Source organism: Marmota marmota, unplaced genomic scaffold, assembly GCF_001458135.2.
Source record: "Marmota marmota marmota unplaced genomic scaffold, marMar, whole genome shotgun sequence".
Classification (NCBI taxonomy): domain Eukaryota; kingdom Metazoa; phylum Chordata; class Mammalia; order Rodentia; family Sciuridae; genus Marmota; species Marmota marmota.
The window spans coordinates 31,037,082-31,046,117 of record NW_026000229.1 but is presented as its reverse complement, the minus strand read 5'-3'; the positions used below and the strand labels follow the sequence as shown (position 1 = coordinate 31,046,117).

Below are 9,036 nucleotides of genomic sequence, written 5' to 3'. Positions count from 1 at the left end.
AATTCACTTATAATGTTAGTAACCTTTATATCAGAGAGCATCTCTGAATATAAAAAAAATCCACACTAACAGGCATGTGATTGTTCTAATAAGTAACATAATCCTTGATCGGGCATTTAAAGTTCTCTCCTGTATATTAATATAAAATACATATTTTAAAAAATAATTAACCTGATCCTTTTAGTTGAAAACATCATTATCCTAAGAAGAGACATGAGGGGGAAAAATTCAATTTTCAAAAGTGAAAAGAAAAAGCCTTTTGTGAAAAGAGACTTCGTTATTTGAAGGTGGGTTATATAGTCAATGTTTTGATATTGCTCTTTTTTTTACTGAAAATGAAAAAATAAAAGTATGAAACTGAAATTTTTACTGGGGGAATTCCCTCAAAAAGTATATAATAAACAGTATATATAAAAGGTATTTCTTTATTAGCTATTGAAAATGGCTAAATTGGAAGAATTTAAAAAGGAGGTCTCATAAAGAAAAAGACTAGTAACTGTGAAAGGAGATTATAGAGCTTTTTTAAAAAATTTTTTTATACATTTATTTATTTATTTTAATGTGGTGTTGAGGATTAAACCCAGGCCCTCGCACGTGCTAGGCGAGCACTCTAGTGCTAAGCCAGAACCCCAGCCCAAGATTATAGAGATTAGCAAATTATTGTATATATCTTGGTTTGATCCGAATTTTTAAAATGGGATTTACAAATAAGTAAATAAATTTCTTGGAGTATACATACCAAAATGATGATTATCTTTGTCCATTGAAATTGCTTGTAATTTTTTCCTTTTTGCCTTATCTGTTTTCTAAGTTTTTTAAACATGAAAAATATATAACTTGGTTTAAGAAGCATTAAAATTCTGTAATACAATATCCAACCTCGATGCTCTTCAATAGATGAATGGATTTTAAAAATGTGGTATTTATACACAATGGAATATTACTCAGCACTAAAAAATAACAAGATCATGGCATTTGCAGGCAAATGGATGGCATTAGAGCAGATTATGCTAAGTGAAGTTAGCCAATCCCTAAAAAACAAATGCCGAATGTCTTCTCTGATATAAGGGGGGAGACTCAAAATGGGATAGGGAGGAAGAGCATGAGAAGAACACTACCACTAAATAGTGAAGAGAGGTGGGAGGGAAAAAGAGGGAGAAGGGGAGTTGCACGGAAGATGGAAGGAGAACCTCATTGTTATACAGAATACATATATGATATTGTGATGAGAAAAAGAAAAAAAAAGTGTGTCACATTAGATTGGATAGAGAGAAAGGATGGGAGAGGAGGGGAGGAGTAGGGAGGATAGGAAGGGCAGCAGAATAGAATAGACAATATGATTGATGTATGTACATTCCATGTATGTATTATATGTCAAAATACATTCTGCTGTCATGTATGACTAAAAAAAAATAAAAATAAATTTTATGGTTAAAAAAAAATAGGATCAGTATAGTCAGAGTACTTCTACTTTCCTTGGCAACACTTTGACCTCATTAACACCAATGTATTACAACATGAAATAAAAATATCATGCAATTGATTTATGACAATGTTTCTGGACACCGAATATTTGAGTTGAGAGGCATAAGTAAGAAAACATTCTTGTTATGTCTGAATGCATTAAAATATGTCCTGCAGATGTTTTTGTACATACAAACAAATTTAAAGAGTAAAATCATCAATTAAAAAAAAAAAAATAAATAAAACTGATTGCATTTATTTAGTGATACATTCAATATTAAAAATATGTGGGAAAATTATAATTAAATTATTTTGAAGAAAAAATCAGATCGACAAGACACTTTTTTTTTTTTTAGTTATACATGAGCACAATATCTTTATTTGGTTTATTTATTTTTATGTGGTGCTGAAGATTGAACCCAGTGTCTCACATATGCGAGACAAGCGCTCTGTCGCTGAGCCACAACCCCAGCCCAGACAAGGCACCTTTAACTTTGGATGTTTTACATCCAAGTTCTACTTTTACACATCTTATTTTTTTTTCTTTTTCTTTTTTTGTAAACAGAATAAGGAAAATATGTCAGATAATCTCTGGGGTCCCTTCCAACACTCATGAATCCTATGAAAGACCAGATGACCATGGCAAACTACTGCCACCTGGTGGCAGATATCAAAAGTGAGGAGGCTGTATTCAGGGGATAAAAGCATCATTCATTCATGTTTATAGTTGCTAGGCAAGTGCTAGCATCGTCACTCATTCAATTTAGTGTTTTTCTAGATGATGAAAGTGAGGCACATCCTAGCCGTATGATCTGGAGGACATTTAATTTCTTCTGAATCTGTCTTTCCATCTGAAAAATAAAGACAATAATGTCTACATTATTAGAAAATCTAGAGGTGGATATAAAGTATGTTAGTGCATGACAAAGAATAATTTAGTGACTAAATAGTAGTAATTATCCTTAGGAAGATTAACATGTAGTAGGACAGTAAGACAACATCTGTGTATCATGAAATATGCTATGAAAATACAAAGGGACACAGGACATTCAGAAAAAAGCAAAACCAAAGATTTATAAAGGACCTTTTGATGAGCATTCCCAGGGTCCAAACTTCCCAGGAAATAATGGCCAGGCATGACAGAGGTTTGGATGAAGAAAATCACCAGAGTTGAGCTCCAGGAATATTGGTACTAAAGCTATGCCTGATAACAAGCTAACACCATCACCAACACAGGAAAGGAGCAGAGGACAGCAAAGGAAAAGTGGATGGGAATGACACCAAGCAGCTGCAAAGCCCAAGTAATGGATGAACCTGTCTAGGATGACTCAAGACATGGTTAGACTGAAATGAATTCCCTGAGGCAAAGGGAAGCTATGATGCCAACCAAACCACAACAGTTGTAGGACTAGTCCCTGGGATTTCTTATTCTGGGTCTAAAGCTGCTCCCCACCTGTGACAAATGTTAACCCCACTTTCCACTGAGATGAATGCTGAACCAAATGCAAGGTTGGCCTTTGTATCACATACTGTGCAAATACATAGGAAAGTGACTTTTTGTGGCTATTTTCTAATATACCAAGGGTTAGAGTGCAAATTGACAAAATATTCAAGGCATTATACTTAAAGGAGAATAAAAATCCCAACTATGCCTCATTCTGAAACCTCTGTGGGATTTATAATGGCTTAACTTTTTAGTTGACAAGAAATGCATATATTTTTTGGCGTATTAGAAAAGCTGGCAATTTCAGAAGTGGTTTTTTTTTTTTTTAAGTGTGTGTGTGTGTGTGTGTGTGTGTGTGTGTGTGTGTGTACAGCGCGCTGGGCCTTGTGCATGCAAGGCAAGCACTCTACCAACTGAGCTATACCCCCGGCCCAGAGGTGATGTTTTAACAAATAGTAGCATAAATCAAATGGCAGGAAACTCACATAAAATATACTTTTAAAAAAAAATTTTATTTTTTAGTTGCAGTTGGACACAATACCTTTATTTTATTTATTTATTTTTATGTGGTGCTGAGGATCGAACCCAGGGCCTCGCACATGCTAGGTGAGCGCTCTACCGCTGAGCCACAACTCCAGCCTCGAGAAAGTATACTTTGACAAGAGCAGAGGCAAATAAAGACATAATCCCCTGCATTATATGTGTGAAAAGGAAAGATCTGGAATGGAGATGATAGAAAAATATTAGAAAAAAAAAAAAAACTAATGTTGTATGAGGGTCCTATCAAATGGGGAGTATAGGATAATTTTGTAATAGTGGAGTAATACATTTCAGAAAAAGGAAGGTGCCTGTTAACTGAGACTGCATTTGATTATCATAGAAAAGATGAAACACTTTTTCATAGTCAGGAAAATCAATATATAGCCAAAGAAGAGAAGCTGTTTGATGATAAGGCAATAAAAACTTCAAAGGCCAAGTTAAGAATATTGCCTAATTCATTTCAGCCTAAACTGATCCCCGTACCGGTCTCACGCTGTCCGCCAGCTCTTTCTCTGGAATATGTTACCCAGTCTCCTTGGAATCATTACCCGGCTCCTTGGAATGGAAACTGTGTCAGTCTCGGGGGTGAGTGGGAGGGAAAATGGTGTTGGCAGAAAGAGGAAGAGTTTCTTTCTGTATAGAGCCAGAAGTAAGTGCTGACATTGTCTCACATGTGTTTGGGGACAATGGCGCATGCCAATGGTAACGTGTCCACTTTTCCAAGTCCCTTGCTCAGAGGCATCTGGCAAGAGGCTGCAGAAGCCATAGCTTATTCTCTCTCTCCACCCCCAAATTTCTGAATTTCTCTCCTCCCTCTTGGGAATGGGAACAGGGGATGACACACACAATTTCCACTTTAGTATTGTTAACATAATAATCCAGAATGAGTTTTTACTTCCCTACACATATTTTGAAACAAAATTGTTTGCCTTGCAAAATCTTCACTCCCCCTCTCTATAAGCACATCTTTTGGGGAGTTTGAACATTAACCTCAGCTGACTTCAGAACTGCACTAAGCAAAGCCTGTGTTCTCTAGGCCAAAGTAGACAAATTAAAGGAGAGTGGCCAGTTGATGCTGGAATTGTTGGGCCAAGGCTGGTTAATCCTGTGGGCTCCACCCACTGCACCTTTGTCTTTCTCCTGAGGGCAGTTCTGGGAGTTCAGATTAATTGGAGCTGTGAAAGTTGCTTAGTCAGTTGGCTAATACAGGCAGAGGGGTATGGGGGTGGGGGACTGGTTAATTTTTAAAGATAGTTTTATTCAAGTACAGCATAATGTCTGCATTGAATATATTTTATTTAAAAGGCAGAACAATCACCATTGCCACATTTTTTGTTATAATAATCTTTTATATAAAAATTTAACTGCAGTAACCAGGAGAGTTAAATCCAGTAAGCATGTAGGCTAGGGAATAGTTTTCAAATTTGCAGCACAGACAACAAAATTCTATTTGATTTACAAAGTTCTTCAAGCAAATACAAGACAACTTTAGTTCAGTTTCTATGAACTCTTAAAAGGATAAGGTCAAAATACCCTTCTATCTCAAATAAGGTTTTGGATGACAGCTTTTCAACATAAAATACAACACAAAATAAAGATAAAATACTTAGAACACTTCTCTTTAGTGCATATATACTTTGAATAAGTTTTTAGTACATTTCTGCTACAACTGAAAATGTTCAAAGAAAACTTAGTATAGTGTTCTACAAAGCCAACAGCAGCAACAGCAGGCTCATTAGTAGTACTTTAAAAATCCCAATGCTATTGCCAGGCAAGTGAACACAGTCTGCAAGATAACAATCTGTGTCTCAAGTTTGACTCCATCAGTGTTTTAAAGGGGGCAATTTCAGTGTCAATTTTATTACTGGTTTCTGAAATAACACTTATGGTTTGAGTATCCTTTCAGGTAAATTCTGTGGTTGCTTCCATAAGTTGCTTTTCTTGATCTGCAAACATCTGTTACCCTGTTCCTTTCTACTTTGATGTCCAATTTATTATCTGTTCTGATTTTACTGGTTTTATTTATTAGTTGTTGTTTAACTTGGTCTAATTAAATTTTTATTTTTTCGTGCTCTGCTCTCAGATTTGCAGATTCATTTTTCTTTAGGTTGACCATGTCTTTCCTGACAGAATCCAAAAGAGCCACTAGCTGTTGTACTGTTATTTCCTGTTGAGCGTCAGTGACCATCTCCTTATAGATAGTATTCAGGCTGACATTTGGTTAATGCTGCTACAATTGTTTCTGCTTGTGATTTGTCAAATCCATGAGTTTACAAGTCCTGAACCAATGCATGGGCATCAAAAGTTAATTTCTTTGTTCTAAAGGATTTAAGTCCTTATCCTTGGTTGTGGTGGTAAAGAAATCTCTCTGCAGGGCCTAGGAGAAACACCACTGAGGAGCTGAAACCCAGAGGCCCCTGCTGTCTTCAGACTGTGGAAGCCACCAAACCTAGCAATTCCTCATGTTCTCCACCTTTGCCACATTTTACTCTATCTTACTCCCCAAAACCTATTTGTGGGCATAGATTATAATCTTTTAAACTTTGGATAAAAATCATCTATCTCCATTTTTTAAAGAATCAATTGTTGGTAATTAAATACAAGTAGTAGGAGAAAGAGAGAAGACCTCTCCTCCTGCCCTTACTGAGAATTTAACCCAGGGCTTCTTTATCATCGAGTTACCTCCCAGTTCTTTTTGATTTTTTAGGGTCTCCCTAAGTAGCTGAGGGTCTCCCTGAGTTGGTGAGGCTGGCCTTGAACTTGCCTTAACCTCCTAAATTACTGGAATTACTGGAGCACACCCAGCAGACAGCTAACATTTTAAATGCCATATAAGCCAGGTATGATGCTAATTGTATTACTTTTACCTGAAGAAGATATTTTCCAAATCAGATAGAATTCCTATTAGGACGAAAACTGTTTTGTTTTTTTTTCTTTGTTGTTGTTGTTTTTAATTTTTAGGGACTCAGCAAGCCATTTTGATGGGCTACCAAGCATTAGAGTTCGGTCCCAGATAAAGGGCCTGGGCAGCCTGAGAAGGAGACACAGGGAGATACAAGAGATTCACAGTGTGAGAAAGGGTCCAGGAAGAAATTTCCTGCAGCAAGATTCTCCAAGGAACTTTTTCTTTCAATTTTTTTTTTTATTTTTATTTTTTACTATGGAAATTCCAAGTATATATAAAATTGGAATGAGTAGTGTAATGAAAGCCATGTACCCATCCCTCAGCTTCAACAATTGTCACCTTACAGCTATTTTGTTCCTTCTGGATCCCCACCTACTTTCCCACCCAAAACCATCAGTGAATTATTTTGAAGCAAATCCCAGGCACTATACTGCTTCACACGCTGCACTGTAATCTATTGCTGAGCCATCTGGGTCGTTCTTCCCTCTCGTTTCCTGAGCTTCAGTCAAGTCACTGCTGTACTTTTGTGTCAGTGGTACTTTGGAGGGAACTAAAAGAAAAAAGTCTGCATGAAGCCAAAGTGAATGAAGAAAAGACAATAGAATGAAACTCATCCAAAGCTGAGTTGAGTGAGCAGAGCTCCTGAGAATCCTTGAAATGATTAGGAGAAGGGGAGGGAGAGAGGCGTTGCTAGTTTTTCTACAGGAAGTTGGATGAAAGCTTATACAGGAGTGTGTGTGTGTGTGTGTGTGTGTGTGTTATTAAAAAGAGTGACTCTAGAAGACTAGAAGGCTGGGGACAGTCAGACAGCTGGCATTTGGGTTACAGTTGCATATTCCAAGTTTCCTTGAAAGGAAAGAAAATACTAAATTTAAACACCATCTTTCAATTTCTCAGTCAATAACTTCCCTTTCTGTCTCTTTCACAAATGCAGTCTCTAGACATCCATGAAAGGCATTTATTCTTTAGGAAGTCTTTCAGAAACACTAAATCATTAAACCAGAGAAGTTGTTAAGCAGTTCCAATCCCAATTAAGTTTTCAACTGATTTCTGTGTAGCTCTGTTGTTTAACAACCTATGGTGAAACCAGCAAAAATTATCAAAGCAGACTTACATACTTGCATAATTCACCTATTACCTTCTGGGATGGGAGTAGGGGAGCAAATAGGTGACAATAATTGAACTATACATAGATTTGTCAAATTCATAATGTTATTGAAGTTTATAGACAGATAATTTGTGAATTGAAGTGCCATCTTTCTTAAAACCCATCTACATGGTGGATAATTGCCCCAAAACATCCAATGTTGAATAGACTGTGACCTTTGTTGCAGCATGTAGCCTGAGAGGGAGAGAACTGTTAGTCCCAGGATGATTTATTTTGAGAATTATTATTCATATTCTAATGGAAATAATTTTTTTTTCTTGTAGAAAAGAGAATGACAACCTTTGTATCTTTATGAGATAGTCTTCTATCAGATGTTTTTCTGTCTTAGGCAAAGAGAGGCTTCAAGTGAGAAACAAAAATTATAAGTAATTTTAAGACAATATATTGAAAACATTGCTACCCAGAGACCTTAGAAAATAATATCTAGACATCCACTAGATGTCACTTGATGTCTGCTTTTTTATAAAGGTCGTGATTTTTTTAAAAAATGGTTTATCTGCAATTATAAATCTACGACTCCCAGTGGGTCCAAACTGGCAGAAAACAAGATGCAACAATATTTGAGTGAAAGCAGGCAAACGTCATTAGATGAGAACAATGATTATAACTTTAAATAAGATTTGGGTGGTTGTAGGGTTTGCATAATCCCTCCTGGCATCTGTAAGGATGAAGAGAAGCCAGCAGCTTTGCCCTCCTGCTGTGTTTAAACAAAAATGGAAAATTGTAATGAACAGCTAGATTTTTCCTATCTTCCATTTTCTTTTTTCTTCCTCCTCCCTCATTTTTAGCAGAATGTGTCTTAAAATGCTTGCCCTTTAATGAAGTCATTTGCAACATTTTAAGATCACTTCTTCTTTGTTCAAATTTCTACCTACAATTAAAACTGTTTTAATCCTAATTATCTCTGTGAAATGTTATGTGACAAACATAAACGAAGGTCTCTAGAAATTTTGTGAGAGTTCTCTGGGGTTATCCACTTCCTGTATTTGCTAAAAATCTAATAATCATTTCCAGTAGAGACCATGTATCCTGGGGTTTTGTTTTGTGTAACAGCTATTTGTTTATTTTTTTAACTGTCATTGTATTTTGGCTTCATGATGGTTAAATAAGTCTCGGTATTAAGTAAACTTCTCTGACCCTGCCTATTTCCTGTCTTGTCAAACCTTTCCTTGTAAGAATAACAGTGTTCTTTTATTTGGTAGTGTGCAGCATGATGTTTTTGGCATGCCCAACATTTTTGACTTGCAAAAATTTGTGACCTCAAGTGTGAGAGAAGTGAATGCTTTCTTCAGTACCTCATTGGGTTCCAATCTTAAAAAGTGTCCTATTGCATATGTGTTAGAGTTGTGAAAGAATTATCAGCCTGTTTTTATTCTCCAAACATTACAAATAATAAATAGAATAGTTTTTTTTTACCAAGTTATTAAAATTCTTAAGCCAGTGAATATTTTACTGCTACTAAACATATAATTTCTCACACTGGTCTAGTTATACAAAGATGTGATGCTTTTATTT

General features: G+C 36.0%; 1 pseudogene; it reads right to left on the bottom strand.

The window, feature by feature from the left end:
* Positions 1–5,183: 5,183 nt before the first annotated feature.
* On the bottom strand, positions 5,184–5,778 carry LOC107137795 (annotated as a pseudogene).
* Between the last annotated feature and the right edge of the window lie 3,258 nt (positions 5,779–9,036).